Here is a 21,451-nt window from a genome sequence, read left to right on the forward strand (position 1 = left end):
TCTAAAAATGAATATTTACTGCTCTGTATTTTCTGTTTGATAATTATTGAGAAAGTAAAAGAACATATTTGTCACAGTTTGGATAAGCACTGAAAATGTTAAAGGCTTAGAACTTCCAACACTTTAAAAAAATTTAACTAATATTAGTGTTGCTCTACAAAAGAGGACACACTGAAGGGTATGTGAAACTCAACATTTTGTGTTGGATAGGGTGAAGGGAAATAAGCTGTAAAGGGTATGTGTGTTTTAGTCTAGTTACACAGCCTGGCAAAACAACACCATCCCACTGAGGCTTATGTGATGTTGATTTTGAGTGTTTTGATGTAAAGATGGGGATTTCCCACTGGAAACCTTCCTTTTTGTAAGAATCAACAAGTTAGATGGGATGATTTTGCAGTTTGTTTTCTGTTTTCAGAGTTGTGGGAGATTTGCACATTCTGTCTAAGTAGTGTGTGTCTGAGAGACTGATTTCTGCATACTTATATGGATTATGGATTAAATAATGGATTAAATTTTAGATTTTTGTTTTGGTTTCTGCCCTCTTTTAAAAGACCTGTTTGTGGAAGTTGCATTGAACTCACTGACAATATATATACATCTGTGTTTGTATATATATATATATATATATGTATGTATATATATAAATATATATATAAATATATATATATGTGCCAGAGCATTGATTACAGTATACAAATCTTATTTAGATATCTATGTGTATTCATCTTATAAAAACTGTGGTCAGTAGCCTAACTAGAGTTAGGCCCCAGTTTTCTTTCAGATGAAGGGACCAAGGAGTTTCTTCTATGTTTCTCCAGAAATTGAGTTCTGATTTTAGGACTTTTATATTGGCTGAGATGCACACTGCAATTTCCATGACCAGGGCAATGAGCTTTGAGAAGCAGGATATTTGAAGGAACTCTATTTAACTTTCTGTGTGAACATGGTTAATTAAAGATTTAGGACTCCTCTGTTCAGAGAAGGCAGTCATTTTGAGCTTAGACTTTCTAGAGCTTCCAGCCAAGGCTCCTGAGAGCTGGGAAAGCACGTGTTTGTTTCTGTTTAGTGAAAACTGCTGGCTGATGTGCCTTTTCAGTCCGGGATGGTTGGCTGGTTTGTTTGCTTGTTTTTAATCTAAAAGCAGTTGTAAGTAGCTACTGTCAGTAGGTAAATGTATCTTCCAGATATATTTGTAGACTGTAGCTATCCTGGACCAAAGAACACATAAAAAAGAAATAAAAATCCACATTAGAAATTATATTTGAACACCAGCTGCATGAAGATAAGTGCAGGATTTCTTTTTCTGCATGTCTGCAGATGAAATAAACTGCATTGATAAATCCTCAGATAAGAAGTGTACTAATTTCTGTCATTACTGTATTACAAAGCAAGTACTGTCATATCAACTGCAATGAAGTAGTAGCTCTCCAGTCTTTTTTGTTTAAATCTGCATAATGTTTGTCTACGCCCATGTCATGTGCTGGTGTTCCTGGGTATAATGAATTCTGTCTTTAACACTGCAAGGAAGGCACATTTCAGAAGCTAGTTAAAGTTCTTGTATATCTGCAGAATTCTTCAATTGGGTACGACTGTGCCTAAATAACATCTCAGGTATCTCTGTATATGATATGACTGAGAAGTTACTTTAGTGTAGGTTTAAAACAAACAAAAAAAGGTGTAGTCTAAGTTCTGGCCTTGTGCTTTCCTATTCCAAATGATGACTCGGTGATATTCCAGTGCACTGTGGAAATGTGCTCTGCTGCATGCTCATCCATCACTGGGAGTTTGGGATCCCATAATGAGAAGTACAGAGATTAATGTTTTATTACAGCAGGGTGGCTTTTACAATTACATATGTAATGAGAGAGGGAGCAGGGGATTGCAAAGTCTCCATCTTTCTGGAATTAATATGGAACTTAAATGACCTAAAAATGAAGAACATTATGATCCAGGAAAAATTAGCTGGCTTAAGTTCCATTCTTCCTCCCATCATGGTTCGTTAATGAGGAAAATCCTTTCCATTGCCGTTTTGTACAAAATGATATTGTGCAAGAACAGAGAGTGCTCATATCTTCCAGATGATACTTAACCCTCCCAACAACCACACAGAACAATTTTATCTCTGCAATGAAATATTTGTAGCTTACTTACACTATGGTTTATAGTAGTGGGATAGCTCCTCCTTAAATAGCTGCTTGGCTGGCTCTCCATATTCTTTGCCTTAGAAATTACTTATAAGATAGGAGGAGTAGCACTGAGTCTGCTTGATTCTGCTTTCTGTCCCGTGCTATCCAGGATTCATAGGCATGGTCTGGTACAGGAAGTGATTACTCCACAAGTCAACACTGTTTTCCAGAGTAATTTGCTGTTAAGAATGATGGGAAAGTTTTATTGCCATCTGTTTGTTCCCTCCAATTGACTAATATTGACTAGTAAAACCATTTTTGACTTGAAAATTGGGGAAAAATAAGGTAAGAAAATCTACCCATAGTGACTGTAACTCTATTTTCTTGCTTGCTTTTAATGTAACAGCAGTTCTGGATGTGATTGGGAAACAGAGACACTGATTTAACTGTGTAGCCTTTACAATGGGAATTATAGCCCTGACTATGCTTGATTTAGTTAGTAACAGAATCATTCATTTCTAAAGATGCAACAAGATAATTAAGAGCCTGTTCCACGTTCTACAGCTGTGTCCTGAAATGTTGAGATCAGTAGGTCTGTAAGGTCAGGAGTGGGGCAGTTAAAAAAAACAAGCCCAAGAACAACTTGTATTGAAGAAGGGTCATGGAACGGGGGAGAAGATGATTAGCAACCCAGCATCAGAGCTTAGCAGGGACACAACACTAATGCAGCTAATCTGTATAAACCTATTATAGCTAGCAACTAAAAATGGGGGCAGAGCCATGCTCCTGAAACCTGGGAGCAAGGAGAAATCCCCCTGGTTGTTGACTTGCTGGGAGTGGTGCTTGTCACAGTCAGTGAATAACTCAGTTGATTTTATAGCTGATGTTCAGGAGGTGGGCACAATGGCAGTGATGCTCCTCATGCACCTCCTCAGAGGTGCTGACTTCCTCCCATGGAGTGTTGTCACCATGCAGTGTAATAGGAATATGATTTAGGGAACAGCCTTGAACTTATTGAAGTGGACAGGTATTTTGTTTATTTGCAACTGTGCACTCAGGGTGAGTCCTGTAGTGTCCCATTTTGTAAAGCAATTAAACACTGTGGAACTGTCTTCAAGCTTGTTGCCTTCCCCCATTGAAATGCTGTCAGGAAAAAACCAAACATAGCATCTGTTTCTCATTGGCAGAATTCATAAAATAGAATGCAGACAGGATACAGAACAAGCATAATTTCAGAACTGCTGTTATGCTTCATGGAAGAAATGGAAGAGACAATTCCAACTTGATGTCCTGCAACAGCCCTGAAGGTGAATTCCTTCAGGTAAAGCTGGCAATTTCTGAATTATGTCTCAAGTTTATATCAGAAGTTCTAATGGAAATACATGTAGCTTTTGTTATCTGTGCTTTCACTTGAGGAGAGAAAAAAAAAAGAGTTTGCTAGCAGAGTTGCTAGATTGCTGTCAGAGGTACCTGTTTCTGTTCAGACTTGCACACTTGCCTGCCTGCTGTCAGACTGAACTGGGACCTTCAGAGTGTGGAACATTCTGTGCAGGTACTGGGAGGATTAAAGCATCATTTTTCTTCCATTCACTGCTTTGCTCTGTGGTGATGGCTAAAACATTTAAGACCCTGGTTTGAACCACCTGTTAAATAGGCTTAATATTAAATTATGGAACTGACTGGGTGCTCAAACCAGCATTTAATCTTTGGAATGGACACAACAGGGTGTTCAGACCAAGGAGGAAGAAATGCAGGATAGAGTTAAAGTCTTTTGAGCATCTGGCTTTTAATTAAATAAAACCTGAAGAACCCCATAAAATGCAGAATTGAAAATTAAATCAGTTCGTGTTAGTTAGTGTCTTACCACTAAATCAGTTTTTTTAGAGTCAGAATCAAACACTGTGCGAGCCAGATAAGAAGCAGTTTCCACTTGGAATTTTATTTAGGTAGAGGCTTTGAGTAAATTCTTACAAAATTACTGTAGGTGTTTAGGGGAATAAGTCCGTAAAAAGCATAACTTTGGATTTACTTCTTTTTTATTAATAAAATGTAATTACTGTCTTGCTATAATAAAATATATTAAAATACTACTTAAAATATATCTTGTTAACCTCTCAGCAATCCTAGACAGATATTTTTTTAGTGGTAAAATTAACATTTGTTTAGAGCAAATAAAATTTTCAAGTTAGAAAGAGCTTATGGAGTGTCACAAGCTGAGCAGGATCATTTTTCATCCACTTTTCTTTTTTACCACAGTAATTAGGCACGTTGCCAGGCAGCACAATGGAAAAGAAATGTTCTTTAATGGAATATTTTTTTACAGACACTGTTGGACGCGTACAGACGTCGTCTGTAGTTTTCTTCCCTGTAACTCTCTCTTCATGGTTGTATTTTCAATGGGAAAGGCTTTAGGTCATTAATGTTTTTCTAGGTTATCTAGATGCTGTTTGAGGTTTGAGCCATTTCAGTTAGAAAGGCAATTGCTCACATGGACCATAATGTTTTTGGGGTTTTTTTATCCTCAAGATGCCATGAGGATACTTGATATGGAGCAACCTAACTAATATGGTGCACAAAGAATATTTTAGAAGTAGTAGTCAAGTGAGTCAAGTGGGGAGTAGAAAACAGGAAAAAATGTTTTCAAGGATTTGCATCACTAAAATAATGCTTCTGCAGCTCAGGTACTTCCTCTGGAGCTCCCTCTCATTTCCAGCACGAGTCTATGTAAAGAAAAAGGTACTTTTCTGTAGTAGTACCTTGAGTCTGGGTTTACAGTGATTTTCTATCATTGTAGGACTGGTGGTGTTTGCAAGAATATTTTCTTTGGCTGAAATATTAAGAGCTTTTTGCAGACAACGAAGCTGTAGAGAAAGTTGGGGGTTTTTTTGTGTTCTGTCTAGCTTAAAAGGCTGTAACACCATTTAATTCCAGTTACTGACCTGTGGTATATGAGATTTCCAGAGCCTTCAGTTTGATTTTATTGAAATCTAGTCTACATGTTGGGAGGATTTGGTAGTGTCTGTTTTTCGTTCTGCTACTGTGGTTCAGCTACTGGAGTATGAATAGTCAAATCTGGAGCTGACTTAAAAAGTCATGGGCTCTCTCAGCATTAGCAATTCACTTACTAGTTGGAGATGTATTTATTTTCCTTTAAATATTTTTAAGGTGTAAGTTAAAGCTTTCAGATATAAAATCTGACTTGTTTGAAATTAAGATGGTAGTAAAAAAGATAATTGAGTTTAACCAGATTACTTTTCATGGATTTGAAATGCATGACCTTGAAAGGATTTTATATTGTGTTGTAGGCTTTCATCAGCACTAGTGAAGCTGTATTGCAAAAAGCAACCTCTTCTATTCCAAAGTCTATGGTGAAGTCAAAAGTCCTCTTTCAGAGCTGTAAATCTGTTTTTTGCTATAGTTCAGTGAGTTAGTCAGGAAAAATATACCTCTTCTATTGCAGAGGCAGCTATCTTTTAGAGTTTGTATGTGTTAATTTAGACTCCAGTCCCAGTTTGTGTTAATAAAGCCTTTTCAGGAGAATACAGAACGTAAGAATGTGTGTTAGGTTTTAAGACTTTAAAGGCTTGTCTCGAATTGAGCAGATTTTGTATCAGGTTTAAAGACTTTACAGGCTTGTTTGGGGTTGAGCAAATTCTGTAATTGCCTTGAGATGGTAGTTGCATCCAAAGAATCTGTGAGTGCCAGTTACCCAGAGGGCTCCTTCTTTACTTCCTATTTCTACAAGTGAAATGCAAAAATTTTGCGTAGTTGCTGCCATCATTCAGAAAATCTGTGCTGCTTCTTGCTTATGGGGTGAGTTGAGTGGTTTTGACCATTTTATATAAGCACTAAAGCACTTCAAATCTTTTAGACACAGCACAGTAATAACTGCATGTGGTGGACTTGATTCCTGTACAGTCTCTGAGTCAGCTTGTATGATTGGAGTCTGAACAATGTCCGTGGCGTGTATATATAATCTTCTGTAATAATACAATATGTAGCAACAATAATAATATGCAAGCTGGTGCACAGCTTGGTCCTGCTGAACTAAAGGGAATTAACTCCATCATCTAAGGGGAGCCACTTTCCCATGCCTCTTAATTGTATATGCAGTTGATACTTCAACTAATATGCTTTCAGTGCTTTACTGTGGGAGGGGCACGACCTCGTAAAAGATCCACAGAATTGCAATAACAAGATGGCCTGGTAGGGACAGGAATACCCCCATCACGGAGCTTGTGCTGCCTCTGCCCTGTGCTTGCAAGTTAACCTTTGGAGAGCTGCATGAGAAAATCCTTCTGGGGAGGGATGGCATCTGCAGTTCCACACTGCTTTCACTCTACAGTTCTAGTTACATGCCAGTCTCTGCTGGTGGACTTAGACCTGGGAGAGCACAGTTAAGTACAAGTTTTGTTCAAAATGACTTAACTCCAGAATTTGCATTCTAGTTTGCTGGTTTTCTCGGCATGAATTTTTTCTATATATTAAAATTCAAAGAGACTGAGGAATTTTAGGATATTTTCATTTGCTAAAGGAAGTGACTTGCATTAATGTTTCTAAGAAGAGGAAAAAAGAACTACTCTTCAAAATGAATTGCATATAGAAAACTACTTTTGAAGTTGCAAGAAGATATTTAAGGTTTTGTTCATGGAAAATATAGCACATCTTCCACAACTTAGCTGCATGTGTATAACATACTGTCTACTTGAAGATCTCCATTGGAGTGGAACAATTTCTTCTAGAGTATACAAAGCTTAATATTATTGTCTGGCACTGATCCTGCTGAAGGACCTGGGAAGTATCAGAAAGTTTGGTTTCTCAGGCTGAAATTTCTTTTTTTCTTGCTTTGTATTAGTGATCATATAGCACCAGACATGTTTGTGTATGCTATATACCTGCTGACATCAATTTTTATTGTAGCATGTATACACCTTCTTTAATATAAAGACTTCAGAAAAGTAAATAAAAAATATCTGTGAGTCATGTTACTTTACTGAAAGAAAAATCCATGTGTTATTTTGCAATCCAATCACAAAGATCTTTTCCTTACAAAAAAATAGGACTAATACTTGAATATTTGTTTCATGTTCATTCCTCCCTCCCATTTTTTCATGTTTATGAATGTGTGTGCTGCAGGCAAAGTGTTGGTTTTTAATCAACTTTTGTGATCTTTTCATGGCTGACATTGTGTTCTCACAGACTGCAGCTGGCAAATGGGTCACAGCAGGGGGAAGCTGCTCATGGGCCCCAAAGCCCTAACCTGTACTTGTGTGGCTGGCAGCTGGTCAGAAGCCAGTGTGGTACTAACCTGGAGCAGAGACTGCAGCGTTTGTTCTGGGGAGCAGCCTGAGAGCTGGGGGGAACAGCAGCAGCTCCTGCTCTTGTGTCCATGAGACTGATGGGAGTTGTTCACTGTTCTCGCTCGGCAAAGAGTGGCTAAGACATTCTGGTCATAACTTTTTAGCTTGTAGTGACAGCACGTGTGTAGACACTTACTCTAAAAATTAGTCAGCAACTGAATGAAGGAGAGCAGGAGTGCTCAGTCCCTGCCAGGCAGCCCAGGCTCTGGGTCTGTGCCGGCCTTTCCTCTCCTGCCCCTCGTGTTGAGCTGCTGCAGGAGGGTTCAGAGCCTGGGGAGTTCTCCAGGCAGTTGGTGAAGCAGCAGCTGCACAGAGGCAGTTCCTCAGCTGCAGTTTTGGAGCCCGTGGTTGGGGGATTCTCGTACTTTACTGTGGTGGAAGTTTTGTTCAGGCTTAATACAAAGAGGAAGGACCTTACCTATATAGTGAAGCTGTTTCATTACGTAACTTCTTTTATAACTCTTTTTTGTCTATGTGAAATATAATCACTTCTCAAAATTGGCAGTCACCTTAAAAATTATACACAAAGGCACTTTGTTATTTTAACTATGTAATATACAGTTGGATTATTTCAGACACGTACGAACCGATTTAAAATAGAAAACTCCTAAGTGCTTTTGCATTAAATCTATTGATATTTATTGACTGCTAGCTATGTGTGAATTCTTACATTTTTAAGGGGAAAAAATTCTTTCATGCTTTCAGTTATTAAAAAAATGTTTAATAATCTTCACTTGTTTGACTCAGAGGTGGTTCTTTTTATCAGATTTACTGTCTCATTTTTGAAAAGCCTATTGTTTGCCTCTGAAAGGCTCTTAATAGAGCTTTAACAGGAGACTAAATTTGAACAGCCAGAAATATTTGAATAAAAAGTTTGCTCATTCTCACTCTGAATTGTTTAAATTTTAATCTTGAAGACTGCAGCAAGAAAGTTGAGGATCTATCCACTCTTCCTGTTCTGCAACTTCAGCCTTTGAATTTATCTTCTACTAGCAAAGTCTTTTATGTATTACTGGTTCTCTATCAGCATAATTATTATTTGAGTACTGTACACATGTAAATTTTACTTCTGATATTAGATTTTAGGATATCTAAATTTCTTTCAACCTGTAGGGAGAGAAAAAAGTTATATACTTGAATATTTTACACACAGACTTTCTAAAAATGTTCCAAATATTAGAGTGCTATGATTCTGGTATTGACTTCTATTTGATCCAAATGATGTTGTTGTCCTTCAGTGATTTTTGAGCTATATAAATCTAATTTGTGGTTAAGAAACAATAGTCTTACTTATGCAGAAACAAATGAGGACTAAGAGAAAGCTTGAAACATCAAGCACTAACCTTACATCCTGTTTAGGCATGGGTTTGTTCTCTCCCTTTCATGGTCTTTTTGTGTAACAGTGCATGAAGAACCAGGCCTAGGAAACGGGCTGAGCTAACGGGGTGTTTTTTCCTAAAGAAACTGTACTTTTGTTTTATTCATAAATTTGAAAAAAAAAAAGGGTAAGCACTTTTGTTGATGGCCTCAGCTAATAGTTAAAGGAAGCGGGGCAAACACCCACGTTCTGTGCATTCTTCCTGTTGGGGACCAGAAACTTATCACTGCTTGGTAAATTTAATATACAGGGAACTGGTATGCAGTAAAGCAAACTTTGTGATTGCATTTGTAACAATGTCACTGATATCCATGTAGTATAAAAATGGAGTTGTATGGCTGATTGCATGTGGGAAGTATAAATTTAAACTGGGTCTGTTGGTCCAAATATGTGACTGTTCAGCAGCTGATGATGACCAGGTACTTGGTGGCCATGTCTTCCCAGCCTTTGCACAGTTGAGAAAAGTAGAAGTTACCATTTCCTATTAAATCCAGGTGCAAGTACTGAAGTCAGATTAATAGAGAGGGAGCTGGGAAAGTGCAGGGACTGACTCTCAAGAGTGCCCTGGGTGTCAATACCTTGTGCTGAGCTGGAAGCACTGTTGGCTCCTCCCGGATGGGGGTTTCCTGGTGCAGTTGGGCCAGTGCAGTCTCACACTGGGGCTGTGTGTGCCACACTGGGGCTGTGTGTGCCACGCTGGGGCTGTGTGTGCCCTGCCCTCCCCTGCACTGACCCGGCTCCAGCAGCAGCAGCACAGAGTGGATCCAGGAACATGTGGGGAGGGGACCGAGCTGGGCCTTCCCGGAGCTTGGGCTCAGCTGAACATGATGATGGGAACCCCCTGGTTTCCTCTGCTCTGCTTCCTGCTCAGGACACTCTGCTTGGAAAGGACAGGATGTTCTGTCCTTAATACCAAAACCACAAAGCTCCCCATTCTGCTGGGCTGCACCTCTGCATTTGGGAGTTGCAAATGGTCCCATAAACCTGTTGGCCTGAAGGAAGGGGGGTCCTTGGCTGGAGCCAAAGCCAGGCTCTGGACTGGGTGCTGGGAGGTGCTGAATAATAGCAGAGAGTAGTCTTAGCCCGCTGACCTCTGGGTTACTGGCCCTGCATGTTTCTTCTTCACTAAATTATATTGTGCATTTAAAAGTTAGTGTTTCTGTATTCATTCTGTATTCCAGGCAAATAATCTTTTCTTTTTCCCCAAGAGGCAGAAACCTCTGTGCAAATTAAAAATCTGATTATGCAAACTCTGAATCATCATCAGTTCCTACTGAAGAATATTGTAGACAAAGGAAATAGACCTTCTTGATGATTTTTCTACACGAACCACATATGTCAAAATATGGATTAACTAAAAGCAAAATCATTTGCCAGTATTTTGTTTTCCATTAATTTCCCACCTCCCAACCTTGAATGAAAAATAACAAAACTTTAAAATTTTATATTTTGAAAACTAATTACATTAATTAAATTTCAGTATTTTCTGGAGAAGAAAAGTTCTAAAATCAAACCAGAATTATTTAATATTAAGCTACCAACTTTGAACCAAAATTAAGATGAAGGGAGCAAACAGTTGAAAACTTTCCACTTCTGAGAAAATATTTCAGTATGGCTTGCTTCATTGTGTATCAGATACTTTCCCCATTTTTTCTCTATTTTTTTCTTATTTTTTCCCCCCATTTTTTTGCTCATAATTTTTAGCTGCTACTGGGCCAGAATAATTCCTAATAACTTTTATAAGGATATGTGAAAGACAGGGTGCGTCCCAAAGATTTCACAGTTTGAATGCGGAAATCAGAGGAGTCAAAATAGCAAAATTTGAAGCCTGAGGTTGATCTTCATCAGCGTGAAGGCCCAGCGGCTGTGCCCAGCCAGGCATGGGGAAAGGAAAGAACTGGCCCAGAGTGTCACCTTGTTCTGAACGGGGAACCTGGAGGGTGGCTGGAGCCTGTTTGCCCAGAGAGGAGAGGTGGGCATAATGATGCAGAGGAGATGCATCATATGGGACCAGTCTCTGGACAGCTCTGAGCCCTTCTGAAATCAAAGCTGAAAAGGAAATCTGCCCTCCAGGATATGAAGGCCTTTGACAATCTCTGAGGGCTCCAGTAAGGTATTGGTGCTATTGCTTGCTTTGCTGGCATGAAAGGGACAGAGATTTGGAGCCCATTTCCTGAACATACAGAGAAAGATGAAAACCATTTTTAGCTATGTTTGTGACCAATGTGATCCACTCAGCTTGTTTGTTTCTTTTATATTGTTTGGGGAGATTGCTACTAGCTCAGTTTCCTTTTCTGTTGACGTTTTCCAAAAATCTTCACAATAGATTCACAATATTTAAGTATTTTTTGTGTTTGGAAACTATAATGTTTGTGTTTATAGGTTTTTTTTTATCTCACAAAAATTCACAGACACTGTGAGCTCAAGTTATCAATATTCAGCTCAGCCATACTCACAGTGAAATGTTAAAATTGTACTTGCAGGTGTTGCTTGTATAAAGCCAAATGTAATTGCTAGAGCAGTCAGCAGGAAATGGGATTCACTTGTGTGTGAACCAAGTTCCCAACTGGCTACAGTGATTAGCAGCATGACTCGTGAATGTCCAACTGTTCCCCTGCAGAAAGTCTTACAATGGTCCTAGAACCTGTCATCAGAAATTTGTCCTATTATTGCAAAGGTTAAACGTGTCCCGTGTAGAATAGTCCTTAAATCACAGTCAGTAGTCCCAACCTTTCAAATTTGACCAAAATATTAGCAACCAGAGTGGCTTTTTCCTTTGCTTAACCACAGGGTACAAATTTCAGGTTTTTAACTGCTTGCTAATCTGTTGCTGAATCCCACTGAGGAGAAAAGGTTACTGCATAATGATTTCCAAATAGGTCTTTAAAATTGGAAAGCAATATGTTTATTGGGAAATTCTTCAAAGTTCTTCTTGTCTGGTATTAAATTTGAGAGTTTTACATTAGAAATACTTTGTGGAACATTAGGTTGTCTATGCTGCAGTATCTACAGAGAGAGAAATTATTCTTTTCAGGGACCAATAGCATAGTCATGGTTTTGTAAGTAAACACCAAACTGTTGGGGTTGGGAATGTCATTTGGTTTTGTTCTGTGTTACAAATCTTCTCAAGAATTTGATAAGGGAACGTGTTCTGGAATGTTTACACCAAGCAGCTGTGGAATCTTGATAAAAATAAGCTGCTGAGAGAGCTTTTTTCTTTTCAAGAAAGCTGTTTGAGTCTAGAAAGATCTGTGCATGTAAGTTGACTTGCAGAAGCAGAGATAGGTATTTATAAGATAAAAATCTGTAGCATTGCAGAAACTTTTTCTTCCTTAAAGCCTTATTTGAATAGCCACATTGTTATTACTACGTGCTCATCATAATTGATATATAATCTTTCTCCCATTAATACCTGCTAGAGAACTGTTCTTCCCTTTGCTGCGCTGGTATTAGTTGCTAAAATCAAAAGTGCAGGTGGATATTCACCTGTGTGATTCCTGTTGATGTTAACAGAATAACACAGCAAACTCCTTCAGGAGCCAAATCTTCCGTGCAGGGAGCTCAGGATATGTGTTCTGCTAGATGGGTCTGCTGATGTGGCCAGCATTCCTGGAGCTGCATGTACTCTCTCTATCAGTACAGCAGGATCTGGTTGTAGTCAAAATCTCTCTGCAAAACTGCAGTAATTGTCTGCAGTGTCAGGAAGATGTGATGAGCTGAACTCTGCTGCTGAGAGAAGAGGGCACCGAGCACATTGCTGGAAATGTCCATAGCTGGCTGCTGAATGTGGGAGAGGAAAATGGATCATCTTTTAAAAAAAAAACCCAAGACCTGAAACTTCTGATGTGAATGTTAAATGTTGTTTAGAAATATTCATAAACTTTGTTTATTTGTGAGGTATTAATATTGTAAAGAAATTAATTTTTTGAAGCCTTTGGGGAGTTAATGTGTTCTGATACCTGTGGATTTGAGACACATCTGCACAGTTAACTTTTTCCTGTGTTGTTATACAAAATGTTGAATCAGTCAGTGTCTCAGAATAGTAATATGGAGAAGACTGTGTGTCTTTCTGGCTGGCTGCTTCAGAACAAAGTCATTCAGAGGCACAATGAAAGGCAGCCACTGTTTTGTCTTATCACTTTTGTGCCATGTGTTCATTGACTCGGTTCAAACAGGGACTGTATAAGACTGTCCGGCCTGGGTACAGGATGGTCTGGAGCTGTGGAAAGGCTGTCTGACAAGTGTTTGTGGTAACTGTTGAACTTGGAACTCAGTTGTAGTTTGCATTTTGGTTTTGCCACTTTTTTAACAAGAAATTTCTGCAGCGATTAGAGCACATTTTGTTTCAGAAATATTAATTGTAAAGCCCTGATTACGGCAGACTGTGCACACGGTGCTCAGTAATTCTGATGCTCAGTATTCTGATGGAACCTGATGGTAGAACAAAACCATACAGTAAAATGTCAAGAATGATGCACTGTATAAAGTTAAACCTTCGATTACCCGTTTGCTGAAACCAGCTCTAATAACACTTTGGCTTGTACCTTTCCTATGTTTTGCTTAGCAAAGGTGGATACACACACCTCTGAAAATGCCAGTGGTGGTTGCACAGTTCTTTTTCAGCAGAAATCTGCTGTTTCCCTTGTGGTTTCCTCTTCCACAGGCATTGCTGAGGTTTATGAAAGGGTAGGAACCATGTCTCATGTGAGTGATAGCAAGGCAAGCATTGGTGGTAAAAACGTGCTTTTTGGTTGAGGGTTTTTTTGTTGTTTTGTGGACTTGTTTTAACAATATTAAGGACGATGCTGGGAACAGCTCACTCATGCAAGAAACAAATGGCAGAGCTGAGTGATGAAGTTGGAAGTACAAAACAAATGTAATGCAATTTGTTTGGCTTTTGTGACTTGCACTCATCAGGAAAATCTAAGGTGTCTATTATGTATGACAAATGTGCTTGGTGAATCCAGACTTGGAAACATAACTTTTGATTACTAGAGGGAATACTGTACTTGATTTGATGGGGAAGGTTTGCCAAGAGGATAATGAGAATTGCTCTGTCATTTAAAAGATGTCTAAAAGATGCAGTGGGATAGGATGAGATTTGAGGGATCTCTATTAAGGAAGAGGTTACTCTAAGCCCCGGTGATGCTGGAGTGCTCATACCATCTGTCCCTTTATCTTTTGATTGTCTTACTTCAGGATTTCTGTTTGCATAGTTGTAGAAGCTGCAGTGCTTGAATGTGCAGGACCCTGTAGCTGTAAGAGTTTTCTACAATATGGGTGGGAAAATTATTCAAGTACCATTAGCCACCTGACTTTAAAGCATTATAAAAAGTGATTTTTTTTTTTTTTTTAGCGTAGATGGTGGTATAATTTTGTACATATTTACCTTATGGAACATTTAATATCTATTTCCCAACTGATATGCCTAAATTTCTGTTTCTGTGCATCCCTGCTGAAGGTTGTACAATTACAAGGCATGTGATGTTTGACCAGCTGCTGAGACATATATGCATGGGTTATTTATTAACTTTTGTATGTAAAATTCTGAGGCTTGTTACTAGATTTCTTTGAAATATTGGGGCTTATTCTTATTTACAGTACACTCTGTGGTGTGTATAGCAGTAACCTGGGCTTTTTATCAAATACATCTGATACATCTATCGAATACATCTATCATGAAGAGACAGTCTGTGGTCAGGATTGTAAATCTTAACAGCAATTCCTAAAGATCACCTCTCTTTCTTTACCTGAACCTTTGTGATATTTACTGGTTTGCTAGGAGGGAATTCTCTCATTGCAGTTCCAAAACACAGTAAGAGTTGAATGTTGGTTTCAGTTTAAAAGGGAAGAGCAGTATCAGAAGGAAGGAGGACATTTTTTGAAGTGTAAGTAACTGTCTGTAAAGAAGACTGGCAAATTGCCAAAAGAATAGCATGCAGAGAGGTCAAAAATAATAAATAAGACTCAATAAAATGTATAATTGAACAAGATTAAAGGAATAAAACATCTAATGTAAAGGACTAGTGGTTTCTTTCAGTCCTGTTGTCAGTAATAATAAATTTTTCATGGGAAGTCTTAGTCAATTTTAGACATTGACAAATAGTGTTGTTCTTTAGGTAGAATTTGCTAGGTACAGAGAGCAAATTAGATTATTTCTGTAAGCCCAGAGGTTTACTAATATACAAATCACTTTACATATTCTGAGTGATTTTACATCTATGATTCTGTGAAGTGTTAGCATTCTCCAATGTGAAGAATGAACAAATAAAATCAGCATTTGTTCTTGAGTAAAAATCCTTCTCTCTGTTCTCAGTGGTTGATGGGCTGAATAAAACAGCCATGGCCTAGAAACTTTCACAACAAATATTCTCTTTTGGAGCAGAAAGGTGAGGGCACGAGATGCAGGAGAAAATAGATTTCTCTTCTTGCTGTGACTTTTCAGTAATGAATGATGACAGACCTGCAAACCTCAGATCCCAAACTGCCATTGCAGCTGCTGCTCTCCTGCTCTGGTGTTTCAGTGGGAGAAACACCCCCTTCTTCTGGGGTGGAGAATAATTCTGGAGCCATGTGAATAGCTTCCTGTCTCAGCATCACACTCTTTACTGTGGCACTTTGTTACCCACTTGTGAGGATGGGCTTCCTGGTAACAGTGTTTGAGTCAATGAAGGAAATTCTGGAAAAGAGCAGCCCTTTCCAGCATCTTGCATCTGACCTTTCCAATTTCCTGATCCAGATGGTTGAGGAAATCTTTCTAATAGAGTAAGTCTCTACAGAATCTTTACAGATGCAAACAGTTCATTAATAATTCAAATTGCCTGAATTAAGACAGTCATTCCATTCTTTATTCAGTGTCTGAATTAGTGTAATCTTATTTCCTTTATTTCCTGTACTGCCTTTACCAAATCTTATTTTGATATAGCATGTGATTAGGCCATGCTATGAAATAACATGTTATAAAGGGTTGTATTGAATAACTTTGATCATAATGATTTAGACAGTGAAGACTAGATGTATATGAAGATAAATATTTACATATAAAACACAGAAATGCTTACTAATAGCTTGTAGTATTACATCATTATTTCAGGTCATTGGCAGTTAAATATCAGGATGATAAACAACCTGGTCTAACAGTAATTTGGGTAAGAACTTCCAGACATAACTAGATCTTCAGTATTCTCTGTATATCTAGTTTTATGTAATTTTAGTGCTTCTTAGGTAATAAGAAGACATGGTCTTATGCTACAGTCAAAGCCTTAGCATGGAACACAGGTGGATGCATGGACCTGAGCTTTTTTGTAATAGCTGACAGAGGCTTATTGATTCTTTTGCATTGAAATGTGGATGCTTATTTGACCATCTGTCATTCTGTCATTCAAATGCTTCATAGACAGAGTTCCAAAATGATTTTGAAGAAATTGTGAAGATTCATGTTCACTTGCCACTGTATCTTTTTTATGAACTCTGAATACATTGATTTTTTAGTTTAACATCCTATGCTATATGTGGCACTACAGTAGCTATGGAAGCAAGAGAGCACTATTGCCTACAATTCTAACCTTTATTGAAAAGAAATTGATAATAGAAAAAGGCATACATTTGCACCCAGTGTTGCTTCAAGTTCTATATTTGCAATTTGCAAATGAGCAACTCTTTCCTAGGTATTTTGAAGTTAATCTTGCACTTCCATTTTGGGCACCAAAGGTGTCCTCTCTCTCTCTCACAAACACACACAAACTGTGTGAGTCATTAAAAATGCTAAGTTACAAAAGGAAGTGGATGATCATATTAATTTCTGTAATAAAATCTAAAGGTGCTTCTGGTCAACGGGAACAATATGGAATTGACTGGCATCACAAACTTTATGGGGGAAAAAATTCTGTTTTTTTTTTAAATTCTAATTTTTTTTCACTCTCCATGTCCATCTAAGAACCCATCTGTTCAGTTCTATGTGGATTCACTCCCAAGCTGCTGTACAGGTACTGTCCAGAGCTCTGTCAGTGAGTCAGGAGCGCTGGGTAACCCCTGCTGACAAGCCTGGGCTCTCAGAGCAAGAGAAACAGCAGATTTCTGCAAGGTGAGGCTCATGGAGCTCAAGTGGAGGTGAGGGGCCCTATTGTTCAATCAAGAAGAAAAGCTCTTAAATACTTATTGAGTTCCTGGTTGGCTTTTGGCCATACCTGCTTAATCAGTATGCTGCCAATAACCTTTACTAGGGAAAACTGGGCTCTCCAAAAAAGTAGGGTCTGGATGTACTAATCAGGTTTGCATTTTTTTTCCTGTTTATAAAAGTGTAAATGCACCAAGACACTTCAGTTCTTCATATCATAAACACTTCTTTGAAAAATAGGTAATATCCCCTCTCTTTTAGTTTCTTGTTTTTAATAACAGGATTTTCTTTGGGAGAGGAAGAACTGCCTGTTTTAAAGTATTTACCTTTCTTATAGAGAGGATCTGCAATACTCTGACTGCTCTAGAATTGAGTTGCAATTGGTTGCACTTTGAGTTCTACAAAATTGAACAGTAAAGTAACAGTAAGAGCATCACATGAACCCCCCCATCACCCCCCTCATGTCTGCAATCACCAGAAATGCCATTTCTGCAAACATCAGGCACACAGCACCTGTGAGTGACAAGACATTAGGGCTTCTCTTTGTCAGACAGCAATTGTTGGATTATTGAACATGAATATGGAAGGATTTCCACATCCACTTGTCCCACTGACTTTGAGAAAGGTCGACTATGTTGGTGGGTAGCAGGAAAGGGCAGTGGTTTTAGAGATCTAATGTTAGGGGAGGTGAAGTGGAAGAACTGAGAGATGGGAGAGATCTTACAAGCAAGCCAGACACTTCTGTTAATTATATTGCCAAGACACTTCTCTTAATTATATTGCTTTTCTTGTTTTTTTTCGCAAGCTGTAAGGAACTGGAAAAGAATGAAGTTGAGGTTTGATTAATGGTTGCCTAGACTGCAGTATGAAAAAAATGGATAAAGTGCCTTTGAAACAGATTTGATTTTTTAAAAAAAAGATAATCTGTTATTTCTCTCTCTTTCTTACATCATCATCTGGCAAATGAGATATACTTTGGAAGACCAAAATGTAGCTGAGATCCCAGTGTGACAGCACAGCTAATTCACAATCACAGAACTTTCCAGAAGGTATCAGAACTGTGTTCTCTGTTTCTGCAGGAAGAGATGGCAGTACTCCTACGTGGTGGTGCAAAGAGGCATCACGTTCTGTGGGTGCCTGTAGTGCCTGGAGCACTGTTTGATTCAGGGCGTTCTCTGACTCCTGAGCAAACCCTTGGGTATGTACAAGAGAGAGTTATGGAAACCTTGAGGGTGACCAGACTGCTTAATTCAGCCAGCACTTGTCATGGGGATCTCTTACAGCCCCTTAGCTCCTCCTCAGCAGGGCCACTGCAAGCACTGCCTGATGAACTCTCAGTGTGGTATGTCTTTGCCTGGGTTAGTGTCTGTTGTGCAGATGGAGTGTGGGAAGGGCCTGCACTAACAGGAAATCATTTGCTTGGTCACTGAGGGAAGGTTAGAGACCCTGTGATAGATAAGGTTAAGCTGCTTGCATTGTGATATCCAGACATTTCTCTGATAGCCTTCTGATATGTAGTGTTTCATTAGTCTGCAAGTTACTCTTCTGTGATAAAACTAACGGACGCACGAGGCACTCTTTTCTCTGTTAAAATTGTTTAGGCTGCCGTTTTTGGTGTATATAAAAGTGGATCTTCCAGTATGATGGCTACTAAGGTAACTTATTTACAGACCTTTTCCAATTGCGTCTACTCTTCTGCTTTTGTACTGAAATTGATAATGAAGACATCAGAGTGAAAATGCAGTTTAGCCCATTCTGTCCTTAGCATGACTCTGGTCAGATCCACAAAGCTCTTGATGTATATTCTTTCTTGGCACTGTTTGGAGGAGTACAGACATGTAAAACTTTTCCTTATGGTTTGGGGTTTTTTTTCAATCTAAGCTATGCTTCTGTTTTTTCCCCCTGCAAGATTGGTTCTATTTTCAGACAACCCCCCTCTTCTTTTTTTCCCCAAATAAACAGTGCTATCAGTCTAAATTTACTTGATCCTGAAGCTACCAAAAAACTCATATGACTGCTAATAGGAAAAAAAGCAAGCCATAGAGCCTGCAGTTACCATGCCAACACTGTTCCCTGGAATGTAGCCACACAGAGATGGATGCTGTGAAATTAAGATCTGTGTGATAGGTAGGAGGTACCTTTGCATGTGACTGTGCACTACTTGAAGCTTTCATGTGCATTATATTTTACCATTTGTATTTTTAATGTTATGCACTAATCTGGTCTTTCTATTGTTCCCTTCTCTCTCTCTCTCTCTCTGCACATCACAGTTCCCTATTTTTGTCAAGTGTGAGAGAATCTGGCATTCAAAACATATAGTGTATATAGTAAGTTCCATGAAAAATTAATTATACAATGGGTAAGATGTGATGAAGAAAGAATGGCTTCTGACTTGAATTCTGCCTACCATCTAATTGTCTCTGTAAAGCTGTTGGAATTGTACTCTCCTCTCCCTTCTGACATGCACAGCCTTGGTGGTGACAATATGGGGACAGACCAAATAAGAGGACCACTAGCAGAACTCACACACAAGACAAAATTTCTTTAATTGTGATTTTTCTACATTTGCTTATAGCTGATCCTTAGGCATTTGTCAAAGATCAAAGACAAACCTCCTTTTTCCCCATGGACATGATGTGTTTACCTAGTGTTCCATCATTCTGTGAAGTCAGAGCTTGTTCCTCATTACCCAAACACTCCTTCCTTAGACTCAAGGAAAGGGCACTGTTCCATATTCTCTCTCCTGCTCTGTGTTTGTGCTTTCTGGGTTGAGGGACATAGCAAGAGATTAGGGAGTATCATTCTCAGTAAGTTTTTAAGCTGGTCATAAATCCCTATGACCATCACAAACCTTGATTAGAATTGTATGTTACAATTCTACAACGTTGTGCCATTTGAATATCTTGATTTAGTGACTGCTTTGAAAAGCACTTGTTAATACCTTCACAAACCTACTTCTTGAAGCAAATCCTTTCTAGGAGTTCAAGATCTCAGGGTTTTTTTCTGTTTGTTTCCTTTTGTTTGTTTGGGGTTTTTGTTTTGTTTTTGTCTACTTTATTTGTTTCTCAATCCTCCACTCACAAACAAATGCAAAGCACAGGCAGAGCTGTTGATAACATGGTGAGCTTGCCAGGGTTACTTACTTGAACTTTGTGGGAAGGCTGTGGATTGGTTATGTAAGTGGAAATTTTGTAGGATGTTTTACTAACACTTTTTCAAGTCTCTGAGAGGTTACTTTGTGCGCTAGAAATGTCAGTCTTGAAGATTGAGACATCATAAAGCTCATGCGCCTCCAAAATTTTTAGCCTGTTTAGATTTTTTTGTGGGTCATATTAAAGAGAACAGGCTTTAACTTCATAGCAGCTGATTAAAAATATCTAAATTGCAATGTTTTTGCATGCTGATTTTTGCTGAAGTCATAAACCAGCAAAGTGGAATTGATGGTAACTGCACTTATATAATGTCCCAATGAGGTTTCCTTCGTTGCAACCACAGCTACACTAAGAAATGTTCAGCACAGCAGCAAGTGCACTTTGTTAGTGTTAATAATTAACATTCAAAAAGCAGCTAAAACATAAGAACTCGGCCAGAAAGGTAACTAAATCTGTTCCTGTTAGTTATGTGGAGGTATAAAAGGGATTAATAAATGTTGCAATGACATTTAAAAAGCTGGTCTGTCAGTGGGTAGAAACTTATCAAACCAAAACGTGTGGCTTGTGGTTTAGATCTGCTGGGTGCAGCTGTGTGTGCTGGGGACTTAGGAATTAAAATTTAAAAGTAACTAAGATACTAAAGCCTCTGACTCCTGTCAGCCAGGGGTTTCTTCTGGGAGTGTTTTGTTGAGATGGCAGCTACAGCTTCACATGTTTAAGCCTTTTTATTGTCCCAGCTCGATGGAGCTCTTCTTGACATCTGCAAGCATCGTGGTAATGAGGCTGAAGTATAGAAAGGTGGGTGAGAGCAGAAAAATCTCCTTAGGATCCACTGCATAACAGCTGTTACCTCGAAACATAGCACAGATACAGGAACAACACCCAGGTGATGGGCACTGATCTGTATGATAGATGTGTATTTGATGTGTGATACACATCTGAGAGATCCACTGTCTTTGACTGCCTCATTTGCATAGTAAGCTACTTCTCTCTGACTCCACATGATGAAGGAATTCCCTGAGCAGTTGAGGCTCCTTATTTGTCCACAAAATCTGGCTATGGAAGCCACAGGAGTTGTAATTCTGACTTAACAAAGATCTTCATAGCCTCAATCATTTCCTGCAAAACCAATGAATTAATTAAGCTAAGGGGAAGGATCTGGAGCTAGAAGTTACTAAAACTTACTCTTTTCATATTTTTAAAGAATTCCCTTGAACTGATTATATTTTTCAGGTTGTAGCCTGTAGGGATTGTGTATTGATCAACTGAATAAATGTAATGAACTTTTCACTTGAAAATGTCCAAAAGCATGTATCAAC

General features: G+C 38.7%; 1 protein-coding gene across 10 annotated transcripts in view; it reads left to right on the forward strand.

Moving 5' to 3' along the window:
• The window catches only part of SMPD3 (sphingomyelin phosphodiesterase 3), an 85,078-nt gene that overhangs the window by 10,203 nt on the left and 53,424 nt on the right, over positions 1-21,451 (forward strand). For 2 of the 10 annotated variants that reach the window (XM_017824463.1, XM_017824464.1), the window contains exons 1-2: positions 19,690-19,787; positions 20,793-20,930. The exons of 5 other annotated variants lie outside the window; for them this stretch is intronic. The gene's annotated coding sequence lies outside the window, so the exon portion shown is untranslated. Of the gene's footprint in view, positions 1-19,689; positions 19,788-20,792; positions 20,931-21,451 lie in introns of those variants that run through there. 3 more of the 10 variants (XM_017824461.1, XM_017824466.1, XM_017824460.1) reach the window with 2 other exon arrangements.

The sequence above is a fragment of the Lepidothrix coronata genome, unplaced genomic scaffold (genome assembly GCF_001604755.1).
Source record: "Lepidothrix coronata isolate B3197 unplaced genomic scaffold, Lepidothrix_coronata-1.0 Scaffold110, whole genome shotgun sequence".
Taxonomy (NCBI): Eukaryota; Metazoa; Chordata; class Aves; order Passeriformes; family Pipridae; genus Lepidothrix; species Lepidothrix coronata.